The following is an 11,076-nucleotide window of genomic DNA, read 5'->3' as shown; positions in this document are numbered from 1 at the left end:
ATAGACTGTAGCCCACCAGGCTCCTGTGTCCACAGGATTCTCCAGGCAAGAATACTTAAGTAGGTTGCCATTTCCTCCTCCATGGCATCTTCCCCACCCAGGGATCGAACCCAGGTCTCCTGCATTGGCAGGCAGGTTCTTTACCCCTAGTGCCAACTGGGAAGTGAGAGCAGTGTTTGTCAGGCACGCTCCTGCTATGTACAGGACCCAGCTCGGGCTGCAGACTGACTAGTAAAGCACTAAATGCTCTCCCGCCTGGGCTGTGTGGGATAGGCTAGCAGACAGTCCCCTCCTCCCTGCTGCCCAGACAAGGAAAGTACCATCGATGACATTCAAAATCAAGGTTCAGGCTCAAAGTCCTTCTTCATGTCTCCTTGCCATCTGCTCCTGTCTTTATCTCTGAAATACTGTGCAATTGCTCTTCTTTCCAGAATCTCCTGATTCTGACATAAAAGGATGTGTCTGATGCTTAGTCTCAAAGGTGAAACCAATGAACATGGATGAGGTGTGCACCACGGGCAGGAATAGAGCTCCCCTGAGCCCGTTACTCGTAATTGTTGGCTGTTACATTTTGTTCTGTACCTTGAGAGAAAGTGAACAGGTTGCTCTGTTAAATGAATGACAAAGCTGTTCTAAGTATGGAACAATTAATAGGTTATCTTATATAGCATTCTATAAAATATAAGACAAGGAAAGCATTTTCAAACCAACTTGAAATTGCAGTCTTCCTCTCCGCAGAGGTTTTCTGTCCCGCAGCTTGAAGCTGATGTCCTTGTTCACTGTCAGTGTGGTAGGATGATGTACCATCATCCCCTGGGAATGTGACATGAAGTCCTCCCGACACAAGGTAAGAGGCTGGAAAACAGGGCAGGGCAGAGTTCATTTGGAAAAATCAGCCTTGAAACATATAGCAACATTGGCACTTCATGGCCTTCCAAATTTGAGGGGCAAAGGCTGTTTACAGACCCTACAGTTAACCACTGGGCTTCCCAGGTGGCTCCGTGGTAAATAACCCACCTGCCAAAGCAGGAGACTCAAGAGATGCGGGTTCGAGCCCTGGGTCAGGAAAATTCCCTGGAAGAGGACATGGCAACCCACTCCAGTATTCTTGTGTGGGAAATCCCATGGACAGAGGAGCCTTGTGGGCTACACAGTACATGGGGTCTCAAAGAGTGGGGCATGACTTAGTGACTAAACAACAGTAACCTCTGCTTTGCATTAGATGCCTCAAAATATAATTCTGATGTTTCAGATGTATTAATGTATCGGTATACTTAAAGATGGAGAAGGCAATGGCACCCCACTCCAGTACTCTTGCCTGGAAAATCCCCTGGACGGAGGAGCCTAGTAGGCTGCAGTCCATGGGGTCTCGAAGAGTCGGACACGAATGAGAGACTTCACTTTCACTTTTCACTTTCATGCATTGGAGAAGGAAATGGCAACCCACTCCAGTGTTCTTGCCTGGAGAATCCCAGGGACGGCGGAGCCTGGTGGGCTGCCGTCTATGGGGTCGAACAGAGTCGGACACGATTGAAGTGACTTAGCAGCAGCAGCAGCAGCATACTTAAAGATAGAATTTTTCACTCACCAAACGGAGGGGGAGAAAATCACTGAGAATACATGAAGAGCATAACGTAACAAGAAAATGTGGAGACTGAAATTTCCTAAATTGTTAGTAAAACACTCAGACATACAGATACCCACAAACATGCATAGCACACACCCCATACCATCACTACTTGAAATGAGAATGTGTTAGTTACTCAGTCATGTCCGACTCTTTGGGACCCCATGGATTGTAGCCCACCAGGTTCCTCTGTCCGTAGGATTTTCCAGGCAAGAATACTAGAGTGGCTGTCATTTCCTCCTCTAGGGGATCTTCTTAACCCACAGATCAAACCCACATCTCCAAGTTTCCTGCACTGCAGGTGGATTCTTTACTGCTGAGCCACTGGGGAAGTCCATTTAATCTGTATGCTTAGCCATTTCACACAGTTCCATATATTCCATCACAGCTCCGAATGATAGTGAAATAACTCCATTAACCTTCAGAGAATTCTACCAAGTGGTGGGACTTTTAACTCCAGTAAGCAGAGGACAGCCCAGGTTCTCTTGTAATGTTACCTACACAGCTGCTTCTATCCAAAAGGACTCCACAAACGGTTCATCCAACCACCCAGCACACTTGGAGTATGAACTTCGTCTCCACAGCCAGGAAGAGCGATGATCAACAGAGTATGAACCAGTCTAGGCATCTGGACCGTGGCCATCCTGCCCTTGGGGGCAGCCACCTTCCTGTATTTCAGAGACCTTTCTCAGATCCTAAGTTGCCGAGTCTGAGTCTGAGACCTTCCTGGGATAATAAGAACCAGAGAGGTGATGGAAATTGACATGAAGCTTTAGCCAAAGAAATCCTTTAACTGAAAAAGCTATTTGTAGACCATCCTGTACTATGAATTCATTTCTACACAACATCTGTATGGGGTAGTGTGTGTTTAGAGTAAACTCTGGAGAATATTACCGAAATGTAACTAATGGTTATTGCTCTGATTGAAGCTAAATTTTAGAGTACTCTAAGTTTCTACTTTACTTTGATATTGAACCTTTTGCTAATGAGCATGTATTAGTTCTGAAATCAGAAAAAAAATCATTTTTTAATTTTAAAGAATAAATGTGCAAAATAAGTTTCAACCTATCATTTTACATTCTATCAGATATGGTTTTATTAATGGAAAAATGAGTGACTAAAACTAAGATTGTCTTAGCCCAGAGGCCCTATTTATTTTTCATTTCCTCATTTTTTATGCCCCAAAGAATATAGGAGGATATTTAATAGGATTCTAATTTTTAAAGGTGCTAATCATTCTTTAGCCCTGACATGAAGACACCTAGCAAATGAAACAGAGGAGCTAAATAAATTCAATGTAGAAAACAACAAACTTTATCGGAGTTTATATTAGGATTTTCAGTCATCATGAGGTTCAATGCTGGACCCTATTCACTCTCCTCTTCTTTTTTCAAATAATTGAAATTTAATAAACAGTCATATTCTACAATGTTATTCCATGACAAATCGTAAGCATTTCCCCACATTGTTAAAAATTCTCCAGAAACAGATCTCATATCTGTACAGAAAACAACTGTAACAGCTGTGTCACAGACAACCGTGTCTTGGTCGATTTGGCCACTAGTCTGCCATTGGCCTCCTAGGTCTTTAATTAGCTAATGGAAACAGTCATCGCCTGTTCATCAGCTCCTGCATCTACCAATTCAGTGAATACCTTCTGCACACTGGCTCTGCATCAGGCACTGTGCTAGGCACTGGGACGCAGCCACCAACAAAGCAGGTGTGTCTTCCCTGTTGGTGGAATTTAGACCTGGTTGCAGGACAAACACCAACAGGTCAGACGCCCGTATTGTCACTCACCGTGCTGACCACTTCTGACACAGTCTGATGACACCCAATTTAAAGTTACCTCCAATTCCTCCAAAAATTAAAAAATTGAATGATCATATGATCTAGCAGTTCGGGTAAATACTCCCAGGTATTTATCCAAAGAAAACGAAAACACTAATTCAGAAAGACACACGGACCTCCATGTTCATTGCAGCATTATCTGCAAGAGCCAAAACATGGAAGCAACCTCAGTGCCCATATATAGGTGACTGGATAAAGAAGATATGGAGTATATAATATATACACACAGTGGACTACTACAGGCCAGCACCAAGAGACATCAGTCTACTCTTTTCTGGCCCTGGCCCTCCAGGAAGGGGCTCAGGTACCCGTCCTCTGACCCCTCGGTCTGAGTTCTGTTCCCCTCTCTCCCTGTGGTCACCTCTAGGTCAGCACTTCCTACATCAGACTGTCCGTCTGTCTGTCTGTCTCCCCTGCTGGACGGGGCACTCTGAGGGCAGGAACAGGCCCTCCAACTCTGACTCCCAAGGCCCACCCAGATCCTGGTGACAGGGGCTCACCCACAAACACCTGCAAAATGAGCAAATTCACTGCAGCTTCATCCAGGGGACTGTTCCCCAGGGGCCCCTCTGGGGACAGATGCACACACATCCCCACCCCGAGTCCTCAGTACTTTCCTCCACCTGCAGTCAGGCCAATTAGTACATCTGCACATCAGGCCAGGAGGGCACCAGCTGGAGGGGCCGCTCAGCTCAAGAGCTGATTCAGCAAGCAGTCCCCAACAGGTGACACCCCAGATGCTAGAGCGCCCTGGTGAGGTCAGGGCCCTGCCTCAGCTGCTGGGGAACCCCAGCTGACCTCCTCCCCTCACCTGCCCAGAGAGTCTGCGCCCAGCAAAGGCCAAGATGAAAGTCAGGCTGCTTCTGCAGGAAGCCTCCGTCCACAGAAACAAATGACGCTGCATCCAGCGAGGAAGCGACAACGCGCCTTTGCTGCTGCTGCTGCTAAGTTGCTTCAGTCATATCTGACTCTACGCGACCCCATAGACAGCAGCCCACCAGGCTTCGCTGTCCATGGGATTTTCCAGGCAAGAGTAGTGGAGTGGGTTGCCATTGCCTTCTCTGAACACTAACCATGTCTTAATAAGAAAGCGCCATGAACATGCCAGGTTTAACTGCGGAGGGCTGCCGCAGACCTATCCTCTGAGGTTTTATCCCTACTCACTCGGCTTTTAAAACAACAGCCCGGGCCTGAGCAGCTTGATAGCCTCCACAGACTGGCCCCGGTATGGGGAGGACAGAGGTGCTCCAGCTCACATTTGTGGGGTCTCCAGATCCCCTGGAGGAGGGCATGGCTATCCAGTCTGGTATTCAGGCCTGGAGAATCCCCATGGACAGAGGAGCCTGACGGGCTACAGTCCATGGGGTCGCAAAGAGTCAGGCACGACTGAGGGACTGAGCGCACACGCACTCTTCACCCAAATGCTTCTTCCTCAGCTGTCTGGTGCTTTGTGACATTTGTTTCTGGGAAAGGGAGGGAGAGGGAGGCCCCGACAGCTGCTTCTGACGTGTGTGCACTCTGGGGACCTGGGGTGGGATGGGGGGTGCAGGGAGAGACAGCTGCTGGGCCAGCTGGCCTCCTCTCTCCCTAACACCACCCGGCTTCCTAACCCATCTGCGTGCCTCCTCGGGTGCCCAGAACCCTGGTGGAGTGGGACACAGCAGCAAAGATCGCCGGCAAAGCTTTTCAGAAACACTTCCTTTCAGAAACCCAGCCTTTCAGAAACACTTCCTCAGCTGTTAGCTGTGCTAGATGGTGGGCAGACATGGAGGGTATGAAGAGTAAACATCAGTTCTCCTCAAGGCGCCTGGGTTCCAGCTGAAGAGCTGAATAAGGTGCAAATGAAACAGGATACAGCAGCCACTACAGGAAGCACTCTGCATTCCACCTGGGGGGAGTCAGGGGGGCTCCCTGGAGGAGGCGATCATGCCTTAACTGAGTCATGAAGCAGAATCACTAGCTGCATGAAAAACTGGGAGTAAGGGACAGAGATCAGACTGTCCAAAGGAACAAGCAAGAAAGAAGGGGCCCCGCACGGTCAGAAAACCACACAAGCCAAATATCCATGAATCTGAATGAGGTCATGTCAGTTATATGAGGATATACTCGGGTACAAGAAAATTAACACCCAGCAAAAAGTCACTCAAGGGCTTTCCAAACTTCAGAGTGTATACAAATCACCCGGGGATCTCATTAAAATGAAGATGCTGATTTTTAAATGATTCAAATGAGAAGACCTGGGGTGGGGCCTAAAGTGAAGTGAAGACGCTCAGTCATGTCTGACTCTTTGCGACCCCATGGACTGTAGCCCACCAGGCTCCTCCATCCACAGGATTTTCCAGGCGAGAGTACTGGAGTGGGTTACCATTTCCTTCTGCAGAGGATCTTCCCAACCCAGGAATCAAACCCAGGTCTCCCACATCGTAGGCAGATGTTTTACCATCTGAGCCACCAGGGAAATCCCTATTAGAAATGTGGAACATAACTGACAAAGTAACTGGCCAAGATAATGGATAATACGATCAGGGTGAGATGTGGACCACACTTCTGGTGGCAAGGGTTAAACTTCCAGGAGATGCCTGGATCAGGCTGTTGGACCGTGGATCCAGTGGTTTGGCCACATCACCAGGGGTCCACTTTTCTGTCTTTCTACCCTGCTTCTCCAGAGAAGGCAATGGCACCCCACTCCAGTACTCTTGCCTGGAAAATCCCATGGATGGAGGAGCCTGGAGGGCTGCAGTCCATGGGGTTGCTAAGAGTCAGACACGACTGAGTGACTCACTTTCACTTTCCACTTTCATGCACTGGGGAAGGAAATGGCAACCCACTCCAGTGTTCTTGCCTGGAGAATCCCAGGGATGGGGGAGCCTGGTGGGCTGCCGTCTATGGGGTCGCACAGAGTCGGACATGACTGAAACAACTTAGCAGCAACCCTGCTTCCCAGCACTACTGTTCTAGTCTCATGTTCTTGTCATCAAAGCTGAGTATTACAGCTCTAGACAGTTCATCCTGCCACACCACAATAAAGCCAAGAGCAAAGAGGGCTCCTCCTCCCAGGGCTCTTCCTTTTCATCAAGGAGAAAAACCTCCCTATATGCTTAGTCACTCAGTCATGTCCAACTCTTTGCAACCCCATGGACTGTAGCCCGCCAGGCTCCTCTGTCTATGGGATTCTCCAAGCATGAATACCAGAGTGGGTTGCCATTTCCTCCTGCAAGGGATCTTCCCAACCCAGGGATCGAAAATGCATCTCTTACATCCCCTGTATTCACAGGTGGATTCTTTACCACTAGTGCCACCTGGGAAGTCCCAATCTCCATCCATATATATACATATATATATACACACATACACACACACATATATACACATACACACACACACACACTTATCTGTTTATCAAGAGAGAAAAGAGAGAGATTCATTATAAGGAACTGGCTCATGCAATCCTGGAGGCTGGGGAGTACCAAGACCTGCAGGGTGGGTTTTCAGCTAGAGACCCACGGGAGCAGATGGTATGACTCCAGTCCAAGTCTGAAGGTCTGAGAACCAGGAGAGTCAGTGATGTAAGCTCTGGTCAGACAGCCAGCAGACTCTAAGCCCAGGAAGAGACAATGTTCCAGTTAACCTTCCAGTGCTATCCAGACCTTCAACCGATTGGACGAGGCCCACCCACATTAGGGAGAACAACGTGCTTTTCTCAGTCTACTAATTCAAATGTTAATCTCTAGGTTTGACATATATACCCTACCATGTGTGAAATAGATAGCTATTGGGAACCTGCTGTATAGCCCAGGGAGCTCAGCTGGGTGCTCTGTGATGACTTGGAGGAGTAAGATGGGGAGTGGGAGGGAGGTCTAGGAGGGAGGAGCTATGTGTATCCGTATGGTTGATACACTCTGTGGTTAGCAGAAACTAATGCAACATTGTAAATCAATTATACTCCAATAAAAATAAATAAATAAATGTTACTACTACTACTACTATTACTACTACTAATTCTCTTCAGTTGTGTCCGACTCTGTGCGACCCCACAGATGGCAGCCCACCAGGCTCCCCCGCCCCTGGGATTCTCCAGGCAAGAACACTGGAGTGGGTTGCCATTTCCTTCTCCCATTCATGAAAGTGAAAAGTGAAAGTGAAATCGCTCAGTCGTGTCCGACTCTTCGAGACCCCATTGACTGCAGCCTACCAGGCTCCTCCGTCCATGGGATTTTCCAGGCAAGAATACTGGAGTGGGGTGCCATCGCCTTCTCCGAAATAAATGTTAATCTCATCCCAAATACCCTCACTTCAACACAAAGAATTACATTTGGCTGAATATCTGGGCACCCCCATGGCCCAGCCGAGAATACTGAAACAACCCTGAAAATGAAGATCCAATACCACCACCTAATTTCAAGACTATGCATAGGCTACAATTATCTAGTCAAGGCAGAAGGCAAACAGATGAATGAAACAGACCCACACATAAGCTCACAACTGACTTTTTACAAACATGCCAAGTAAAAATGATCCATAAAAGAAAAAGGCAGACTTTACCAAGACTAAAACCTCTGCTCTTTTGAGAATATTATTAAGAGAACAAGAAAATAAATAAAACCAGCCATCGACTGGGAGAAATATCTGAAAAATCATATAGCTGTTAAAGAACTTATATCTAGAATACACATTTTTAATCAGCTTTTTTCTTTCAGTTTCATTGAAGCAAAGTTGACATAGAGCAGTATGTAAGTTTAAGGTGTGCAGCATAATGACTTACAGCTATTGTAAAATGGTTATCACAATAAATTTAGTTAACAGCTGCTACCTCATATAGACACAAGGGGAAACAAGAAAAAAAGGAAACATTTTTTACTTGTGATGAGAACCTTTAGGATATATTCTTTTAACTACAGTCATCGAATTAGTTTATAGAGTCTTTGTGGCTTTTCTCTCACCTTGAAAAGCTTGGCTCACTCCATTAACAAATTTACCTATTGATTTCATCCTCCCATGTAATTAGCTTCAAAATTACTAGACCAACATTACTACTGATAATAACAGTGAATGAAATTCAAGATTTCTCTGCTATTCTTTTTGATCTTAGAACATACCCCGTCGTCAGAGATAAGCCACATTTCTAGAGAATCAGACATGCAACAGGTTCTAGAAATAAAAACACCGCAGTTGTGGCACAGGACACACTCAGCGGCCCATGGGACAGAGCAGTAAATTCACAGAAGATCTGTGTGTGTAGGATTGTGATCAGACACTGTCCTTGTCTTGGTGTTTCAGCTGAGGCCCCACAGCTGAGAACAACAGGTGACAGGTACCCACATGCTCGAAAGATGCTGGACCATCTAGGTCCATATCGCTCACAGGTGCCCCAGAAACACTCTCCATCTGAGCCGGGAGTGATGGGAGAGGATGGAGGGAGATGGTCAGTGCGAAGGAAGGATTTCCAGCAGGGACTGGTCAGGGTGATGGTATCACTCCTCGCCCACTCAGATGAGGAGAGGTTCTGCTCCCTCCACTGCTCCCAAGCTAGCGAGGGGACTGCAGCCCCCAGCCCAGAGCAGGAAGCCATGCCAGCGGTGCAGTCAGACCTGCAGAATGCCAGGAGGTTGGACGGAGCAGCTGAGGAGGGATTAATCCCTGAGCTTCTACACAAGCCCCGACAGCTGACCCTGGGGGTGGCGTGTGCTGGGGGGAACCCCTTCCCGGCCTCTCCAGGTACCTTCTCCAGGATAACCCTGGGTAGGGGGTCAGGTTATCACGACACCACCCCGCCCCAAGGCTCTTTCCATTCCTTCTGCCTTGCCCAGCCTCTCGGAGCCTTCAGCCTGGTCCCCAGTGAAGACGTGAGGCTGCCATGACCCCACTCAGCCCTGAGAAAGGAGTCACACCCTCTGCTCCCTCCAGCTATGGATCTGGTGACTTCTGCTGGGGCATTTACACATTGTGCAGGCAGTCACTCTGCCATATGGACCTAGGGCTGCAGCTGGGAGGCTCCAGATTGCTGATGGCCCATCTAAGCTGGTCAGAGGCCCAAGCATCACCGACAGAGCCAGCAGTGGATGCCAGGAGCCCCGAATGTGTTGTGGCACAACTCATTGTCAGCTGCGGTTACTTAAGGAGGCTTAGTAATCTCCCCACGTGGCTCTTGGAGCATGGGGGTGGGGGTGGGGAGCTAGTGTTAGTATTCTGCGAAGCTCTTGACGGATGATGCCTGGTGACCTCCTCACACCCAGGCTTTTGGACCTGCTCTTCTCTTGCTTGTGATGCCCCCTCTTGCCTCCCTCCAAATCCTACTGGCCCCCCTTTCTCCAGGATACCCTCAGCTCACAGCTCTGACCCGAGTCTTCAAAGATCACGGACCACTCTAGGAGTATTTTCTCAAGTTGCCTCTGGTTGGTTTTGTCCCCAGGTCTCACTTCCCTAACTGAATTTTTCATGCCTGCCCTGGGGTCCTTTTTCTGGTTCTCAGTCCCAGGCTCTTTCTTGTACATCATAAGCTCCAGAGAGGTATTCTCAATATTTGTGTATGTTTGGAAAACAACGTAATAAAAACTCGATTAATAAATAAATGTGAGGCTCCTCAGAATATTAACACTGGCTCCTCACCCCCACCCCCATACTCCATGAGCCACATGGGGAGATTACTAAGCCTCCTTAAGTAACCGCAGCTGACAAACCGTTGCCAAATACAGTCCGCTGTGCTTTAACGTGATGCCTGTGTTCTGAAAAATCCCCCTCCGGGCGCAAAATCAAAAATCACTCCATGCACAGCCCTGGACTCACAGGAGTAAATGGGGCCCGTGGAACAACCCTAAAGACCAAGGACACCTTCATACACAGACAGGACCCCCTAGGATCATATTTTAACACAATCAATGGTTCACAAATACAAAAAAAGAGGAGAATGAACATGGCACTGTACCTTGGAAATGACCTGAAGCGGTTCAGGGAGAGGGCTGGGCAGGGCTGCAGCCTGTGCGTCTTCGTGAAAGGTGGGAAGTATGACACCCACGGGCCGGGGGCAGGGCCCCTTATCCTTGGTTATCCTTGACCAAAGGGAGGCAATCTTTCCAGCCTTTTATCCTGAGGTCTGGTTTCCTGCCTTGGAGAGGCAGGTCCTTTGAAGCAAGTGTTTATGGTAAATATCTGTTTTTATCAAAGCTGAGAATCAAATCCAGTATTATTGACTTCTCTTACAATCAACTTGGGAATCACTGCTGGAAATGTGTTTCTGATCTTCTTGTTTTTCTCATTGGCGCTCAGCGCCTGGGGAAATGCAACAGGACCTGAAACCACTGAGCCACCGGGATGGCGTGGAGCCGGGTGGCTTCCGTAGGGCTTGGGGATTCCTGCGAAGGTGTCCGCACATCTGCAATGCCTTCCCCACACGTGCTCCCTGGAGTCGTGGGCCTGGAGCCTCACACTCAAGTTGGGTGTGGAATAACCATTTCTTCTTTTTTATTTAATAGAGAAAAACTCACATATGCACAAGCAGAGTGAAGCCTTTCAGGACCACGGGTGCAAGGAAGCCAAGTCGCTAGGAGCTGTCTGAGAGGCTGTGCATGTGCACGCTCACACCAGTGCTTGCATTCACGTGG

The sequence above is a fragment of the Bos indicus x Bos taurus genome, chromosome 12 (genome assembly GCF_003369695.1).
Source record: "Bos indicus x Bos taurus breed Angus x Brahman F1 hybrid chromosome 12, Bos_hybrid_MaternalHap_v2.0, whole genome shotgun sequence".
Taxonomy (NCBI): Eukaryota; Metazoa; Chordata; class Mammalia; order Artiodactyla; family Bovidae; genus Bos; species Bos indicus x Bos taurus.
The sequence above is the reverse complement of the archived record's forward strand: the minus strand, read 5'-3'. Positions refer to the sequence as shown.